The following is an 8,180-nucleotide window of genomic DNA, read 5'->3' as shown; positions in this document are numbered from 1 at the left end:
TCCTTTCACAATGCACAAGTAGTGAGAGGAGAAAGAATGAGGCACATGTATATAGGAGAAGCAACAAATCCATGCCATAAAGGAGGAGTATCTCGCATTCCAAGATAAAGAGTAACATATGCCCATTTAGGAAATGTAACTCATGCCATTAAAGAGGTATGCATTCCTTTGTAACTTATGCTTTTAAGAGAGTGTAACATATGAATTTAAGAGTTCGTGAGAGGAGTATTTTATTACATGATTTTATTGAATGTAAGAGAACATTATTAGGAGCCATGATTGAGTGACTCAAATGTCTTGTTAATACTAATAATATTAACAATAACAATAATAATAAAATATTAAGTTGAGATTGAAGTATTAGGATTGATTAATTATAAGAAGTGATTTTTCATCAAAAATACTTGATTACCAATTGATGCAAGTTGATTTACTATCTTGAGACTTTCTTATTTTAGACTTTCCATTTTTAAACTTTCTAGTTTTAGAAATTATATTTTTAGACTTTCTATTTTTAAAAATTCATCCTTGAGCTACTAATTTTCACACTCCCTCTCAGCTAGGGAGGAAATTATTTTAGTAATAAAGATCTCTAATTTCTCTTCTAATCTCTATCTATCTCTTCTTTGTATCATCCAGAACAATTATGGCTCACTCTAATGAAGAAGAATCATCATATGAGAGATTCATCCATCACTCTATATTCACTTGGGGGGATTGTCATTTTTCAACATATGAAAAGTGTCTCACACAACTGAATCCAGTCTCTACTCGGGGGGATATCCCACTTGATAAGGATATCACACAACCAAGTCTCATATTTTCTTGGTGGAGGATAGCCCACTTGTCAAGGATCTCACACAACCAAGTCACTTCTCTTCTTGGGGGGATCTACTTGTCCATGCATGACAAGGATCTCTCACAACCAAGTATCTTCTCCACTTGGGGGGATCCACTTATCAACACATGATAATGATCTCACACATCCAAGACTCGTCTCTACTTTGGGGGATCCACTTGTCAACACATGAAAAGGATCTCACACATCTAAATCTCATCACTTCTAGGGGGGTCCACTTGTCAACATATGACAAGGATCTCACACATCCAAGGCTCATCACCCATGACCACCCTTTCTAGGAAGGGTCACATCTATCAGTCCAAGTTGTTCTTTGAAAAGCAAGAACATTATTTTTGACAAAGACTTCGCAATAATGTCAACAATTTGGTCATAAATTGTTATATGATGGACTCATACTTCTCTTCTCTTTACCATATCCTGGATATAGTGATATTTTATCTTAATATGCTTGGACTTTCCATGGAATATGAGATTTTTAGAAAATCGAATCCCACTCTTATTGTCACTTTAAATTATTGTTGTGTCCAGAACATGCTGAAAAAACTCTCCAAAGAGCTTCCTTAGCCATACTGCCTCAAACTATCCATGCTATAAAAAATGTACTCATCTTCATTCGTGTTGAGGGCTATAGAATTTTGCTTCCTGCTCATCCATAATATCATGGAAGATCCTAAGAAGCAACACCCAAATGTGCATTTTATCTCAGAAGAGTTACTAGCCTAATCAACATTTGAGTATCAACACGGTCTTATATCACTGGTAATATATTTCAATCCCAGATTAATGATCCCATGCAGGTATCTCAACGCATGCTTTGCAACAATCCAGTGTGCATGAGATGGTTTAATCATAAATTGGCTTAGAGTATTGACTACAAAACACATGTCTAATTTAGTGTTCACTAAGAACAATAATGCCCCAATCAGTTGATGATACTCAAAAGGATTTTCCAAATTAAGGTCTACAGCTTCACCACATATCTTTTTGAAGTTCATTTCTAATAGAGTATTCATGGATTTACATTATGTCAAACCAAATATTTCAAATATATTGACAACATATTTTCCTTGAGAAAGGAAAATCTCACCAGGTTTTTGCTACACCTCAAGGCCCAAAATGTAGTGCATTAAGTGAAGATATTTCATTTCAAATTCGGAAGCTAACTCCCTCTTGCACTGGAGAATAAGAGATTCACTATGAGTCATAAATAAGTCATCAACATATAATACTAAAATCAAAGGCATACTTTGGACTCACTTGAAATAAAGATTTGGATCAACATTATAGGTCTTAACCATGTACAGAAATTACCTGCAAATGAATTCTTAAAAATATGAAAATAAACAATGGTGAGAACGTAAAAAAAATATACATGGAGATTTTCACCTGGATCCCAAATATACATAGAAGTTATCAATGTGGGTATACCAAGATCTTGGAGCTTGCTTCAAACCATAGAGGGCTTTCTTTAGCCTGCACATGAGTTTTCTGAGTCATGTACTTCAAAGCCTTGTGGTTTCTCCACAAATACTTCTTCCTTAAGGAACCCATGCAAAAAAGTAGTCTTTGCATCCAGTTAGTGAAGAGATCATCCTAGGCTTCCAGCTAGAGCCACAATGGATCAGATGGTTTTATAACAGGAAACATGTGCAAAGATCTCATCATAGTCTATTCCCTCTTTCTAAGAGAAACCTATGGCCACAAATCTAGCTTTATATTTTTCAAAACTAGCATTGGCACCATGTTTAATTTTACACTACCATTTAGACGACGTGATAAATTTACCTCGGGGTCTTCAAACCACTTCCCATTCCTCACTATGAATGATGGACTCATATTCTTCAACCATTATATCTTTCCATGTAGGTTTTAACCCTATACAAAAATTACCTGCATATGAATTCTAAAACATAGAGAATTAACAATACGAGAGCATAACACATAAAACACATATATACAGAGATTTTCCCCTAGATCCCAAAACCGGGACTACCATCTTGATTTTTCATTATGTTCCTTTCAATGTTACAATACATATTTATACATGCCGAAGCATCCAATACCATGGACCAAAAACCATCGCGTCCAAAACCATGGACCAAAAACCATCGTGTCCAAAACCATGTGCAAAAAACTTGCGCAAAACCATAGGTGGGTCCGCCCAACCTAATATAGGGTCCAAAACCAAAATTTTTTGGGGCGCTGCCCCGAATCCCATAGAGTGGGGTTACATGCACCCCTCAAACCCCCTGTGACTCCCCTCACTATGCAATCGGCGAAACGAAAGGGGGGCTCCGTCCCCCTCCTAACCCCCCCGGTTAACTACGTGGGCTAGTCATGGAAATAATATAACAAAACCCAACATTCTCCCACTTGTTGTTTTCTTTCCACAGGGGGACACAAGAGAGCTTAGTCATTTATCCAGCCCTGTAATGCCCATTGTTTCTCTACACCAAGAGAACTTCTCAGAGCTCACAGATTTTGTTAATGCATCTGCAGTATTCTTCAAAGTGTCCACCTTTACCAACAACACCTTTTTGTCTTCTATCATATCCCTCACAAAGTGATACTTAACATCAATGTGCTTTGTCTTTGAATTATATGTAGGGTTCTTTGCCAAGAAAATTTCACTTTGGCTGTCACAGTCTATCCTTATAGCTCCCTGTACTAACCCCATACTTGAACACAATCTCAACAACCAAACTGCTTCCTTGCTTGCATGAGTGGCTGCCATGTATTCTACCTCTGTAGTTGATAGTGCCACTAAAAATTGTTTCTTACTCATCCAACTGACTGCACCTCCAAATAGGTTAAACACATACCCACTTGTAGATCTTCTCTGATCTAGATCTCCAACCCAGTCTGCATCAACAAAGCCACGAATATCTAACACCCTGTCTAATCCTGGTCTTCCTTGGTAGCACAAGCTGTAATCACTAGTGCCACGCAAATACCTGAAAACCTGCTTCATTGTTGTCCAGTGCTCCTTCCCTGGTTTTGACATAAACCTGCTCAATACTCCCATTGCATGTGCAATGTCTGGTCTAGTACAGACCATCGCATACATCAGGCTATCGACTGCACTTACATATGGAACACAAGACATGTCCTCTTCCTCTTCTTGTGTCTTGGGACATTGTTCAATAGATAACTTTACACCTACAGGAATAGGAACCTTCAGCAGTCTACTATCCTGCATATTAAACCTCTGCAATATTGTATTTACATACTTCCTCTAGTTTAACCAGAGCTTCCTCTTTGTCCGATCTCTTTTAATTTCCATGCCCAAAATATAGTTTACAGCACCAATATCTTTCATGTCGAATTTGGAGGACAAATGGGTCTTCAAATCCTGGATAATTTCTTTGTCATTTCCAACCAGCAACATATCATCCACATACAAGACCAGATAAATATCACGGTCACCAATTAATTTAAAATACACACAGTGATCTACTTTTCTTCTGGTGAAGCCAAGTCCCCATATAAATGTGTCAAATTTATAATACCACATCCTTGGCGTCTGTTTTAACCCATACAGAGACTTCTTTAACTTGCATACTAGTTTTTTCTTACCCTTCACCGCAAAGCCTTTAGGTTGCTTCATGTAGATCTCCTCTTCCAGATCCCCATGAAGAAATGTTGTCTTTACATCCATTTGTTCTACCTCAAAATCAAAAGCAACAACAACAGATAAAAGTAATCTAATAGAAGTTACCTTGGCAACAGGAGAAAAAATATTACCAAAATCAATTCTTGGAACCTGGGAATAAACTTTTGCTACCAACCGAGCTTTATATTTCTCCACCTTTCCTTTTGCATTTGTCTTCTTCTTGAACACCCATTTGCTGCCAATGGGTTTCCTTCCAGCCGTGTTGTGGGGAAAAATGCCTATGTAGGACGATCCTATCCACCTAAGGTGTGACAGTGCCTTAGCAACAAACAGAGACAGCTATTCTAGTATTCTTCCTTTATGAATTAGGAATGAAGAGAGATGGATGGACTAACTGGTGTCTTCCGTTTGTCCCTCGATCCGGTTTCTCTTCTTTTTGAGAGTTCCCAGCTACTTGCCTTCTCGCTCGCCCAGTTTCAACAGGTCTCTGCAAGATCACAAGAAGAGAACACTACACAAAGACATAGATTCATATTCATAACTAGTTCAGGATTATAAATAAACTAAACATACTAATGCAATCATACATCAAAGATACATCAGTATATAGGAGAAACCAAGATAGCTTTATTGATGAATAACAAGGTTCAGGAAGAGATACAACCAAGAAGGCTCCAATCCAGCATCTCCTTCCCAGCAAATGGAATTCCTATCTTCACCTCCCTTCAAAGAATTAAGCACCCAATGATTCCAATCTCAAACCAACAACAATTCTTTGCAATAACAAAATTCCAGCCTCCAGATCTCATGGAGGAGAGATCCATATATAGATGTTTGGAGAGAGGATGAGTCAGCCTGAGATCTGACTAGTGTCCTCTCCCTCTGTCAGTTCTTTCTTCCACTTGGAGGTTCTTGCTTCCACTTGGAGATTTGGAACCTCTTACTCATCACTAGTCGAATTCACTGAGGCAAGTGTCATTGAGGAAGATTCTGGAAGCTTCCTGGGTCTTGACACCTCTTGGAATGAACTTGCCATTTGTCAATTCCCACTCAGCACACCCTGGTAGTGCTTCTACCTACGTTGCAGTGCAGGTAGCCAGTGTTGACTTTGCATTTCAGCGCAGACAACTAGTGGAGCCACTGAATTGATCCTGAATTGACTTTTTTTTGAGCAGTTTCTGGTGGAGAACTTCTGTGAATTGCTGTGGTTTGTTAGCCTTGTTCCTCTAGGGGTAGGAACAACATGTTTAGGGACTTTGGATCCCTTAGATTATGGACATTTCATGCTCAATGTTGTAAGGCACAAAAATTTCTATAGCAGTTGCCCCCTAAAGTATGAGGCCGTTTATCGGGTGAAATGCTTTATCCAGGAGGGTCCGAAGTTCATCCAATGCTGGGAGGAGACCTGTAATAAAATACAATACAATACATTATTTTTCATACTGCTTTCATGATCTAGCTGAGGCGGGCATTCCCATGCTCAGCTTTATAAATTCATTTTTCTGTACATAGAAAAGACAATCGTTTGAGGGTAGACTGATAATTTTGATGAAATTATCATCCTTTGGGTAGGATGATTATCTGCTGCAATGATGTACATGTCAATGTCTTTATCTTTCCTGAATATATATCACAGCCCGGATGGATGAAACTAGATCCGGGGTCTTCAAACTCGTTCGATCTTCACTCTAAGTACAAGTCGATCCATGTGAGAAATGTTCTGAAGTCGAACATGGAAAGACATCGCTTGATTACCGGTCAATGAGGTAAACTGTTAACAAGCGCGAGAGGAATCGCCGATAATGATAATGACCCTCAAGGTACTGCAGTACAATTCACGTGGTGTGAATAAAGGACTTGGCGTCGAACACCATGCAAAATCTTTCGGTCGAAGGTCATTGATGTATACATGTCGCCGGAAGTGAGAAACTTGCCATTGAGGCATGCAAGCTTCAAAGTACTGAAGGGGTTGTTCCTAGATCGACTTCTTGGATAATGAGCTGATGTCGAAAAGAAGCGATCCGTCAAAGGAGGGCCTTAATGAATCCCACATTAATGACACGGAACAGAGCTAATGATTTTGATGGAGGTGAAAACGATCTGTGACATATGATTCAGGGTGGCGGTCATGAAAGGATGAAGGATAATGTACGGCAGTGGATGGGACACGGTTGACTTCTCTGAATGACTTCTCTTGAACATATGTCAACACTGATGCGATGGATCGGTAGCATTACCCCAAATATGGATGGTATGGTGAGACCATGGTGATGTGACCGGTGAATGAAACAACCCAACCCGATTGTGGTACGGAGGAAAAGTGTCATGTTCAAGAGCGACTTGCTACCATCAAAGTTTTCTTGAGTTTCTCCTAATTTTTCCCTTGTCATTGCTGACCAGTACCTCTTTATTTTTGTCAAGCTTGAGGAGGATAACATATGCTTGTTCTATAACTTGCCCTTTGGGCAAGCCCATCGCTATGTTTTAACGAGCTTAGAGATAGTGAAACTCGTTCTCATCTAAAGACAAGTTTGTCGCTATTTAATGATTTTAACGAGTCTAACGACAAAGATAACTCGGTCCTTTTCATTTTTAGAGAGTCTGAAAAGGTACATAAAGTTAACTCCAAAAGTCCTTTTTCGTCATATAATCCCTTAGGTCCGAAAAAGTATAAAATAATACAGAAGGGATGAGTTTTCGATAGTTTTAACGAGCCGAACAAAACAAGCGCTCGCTCTTTTTGTGCAATAATCCCTCAGGTCCAAAAAGATTAAAATCTATAGGAGGGATAGCACTTCTTGTCCCTTTAACGAGCTGGAAGGCCAAGGACTCGGCAATCTTTTCATATTTTACGAGTCGGATGAAAAGAGCTTAAAGAACACTCGTCTTTTGAGGAACGAGTGATGAAACGGGTTAGCAGCTAATTCCAGGTACAGGTTGGAATTTTCCAATCACGGCAGTGTCACAAGGATGGCTAGTGAAATCACTCTTCGCAGCTGTTCCTCAAAATGGGTAAACAATCATATGGAGGTGAATGATCGGCCAATGGAAAAGTGGAGGTGACGGTGCAAACACGACCAAGGCTTTAATGGCTGATAAATTACATTCATAGTGGTTATTTACCGGAATAGTTCATTTTTTAACGAGCTTAAACACGGGAAAACACTGCTCAATCTTATGTTTATTTTTTAACGAGCATGAACTATGTGCTAAAACTGCTCGGATCTTGCGTTTATTTTTTGACGAGCATGAACTGTGTGCTAAAACTGCTCGATTAAACCAGTCATATGATAAGAATGTCTCATGTAAGATTCCATTTTTTATGGAGCTTGCGCCTTACCAAAGCTATGCCCGGCATCCTTCTGTTATGCAAGTTCGGAAACGACTAATCCTACGAGTTTAAAGGGTTAGACCTACAGGTTTAAAGGAAGGACCTAAAAATTTAAAAAATAAATAGCCGCCCCTTGCTTGCACTCCAAAAGGTTTGCATGCTCCCAGGTATAAAACAGAGTTTCAAGGTTACCTCTACTTCTTTTCCGCCAAAACATTTGTTTTACCGAGAGAGGCTTGCGTCTTTCAGGTTACCAAAGATTGCTCCATTCGCGGCCACGAATAAAACACTTCCTCGGCGATGTCTACCGAAATAGACAAAGGTGAGCGACGAAGCCCGCCAACTCACATAACTTTGACAAAAGAATCCTATTC

This window comes from Pinus tabuliformis, chromosome 1_1 (genome assembly GCF_031772625.1).
Source record: "Pinus tabuliformis cultivar Carrire ecotype Pingquan chromosome 1_1, CPIR1, whole genome shotgun sequence".
Classification (NCBI taxonomy): domain Eukaryota; kingdom Viridiplantae; phylum Streptophyta; class Pinopsida; order Pinales; family Pinaceae; genus Pinus; species Pinus tabuliformis.
The sequence above is the reverse complement of the archived record's forward strand: the minus strand, read 5'-3'. Positions refer to the sequence as shown.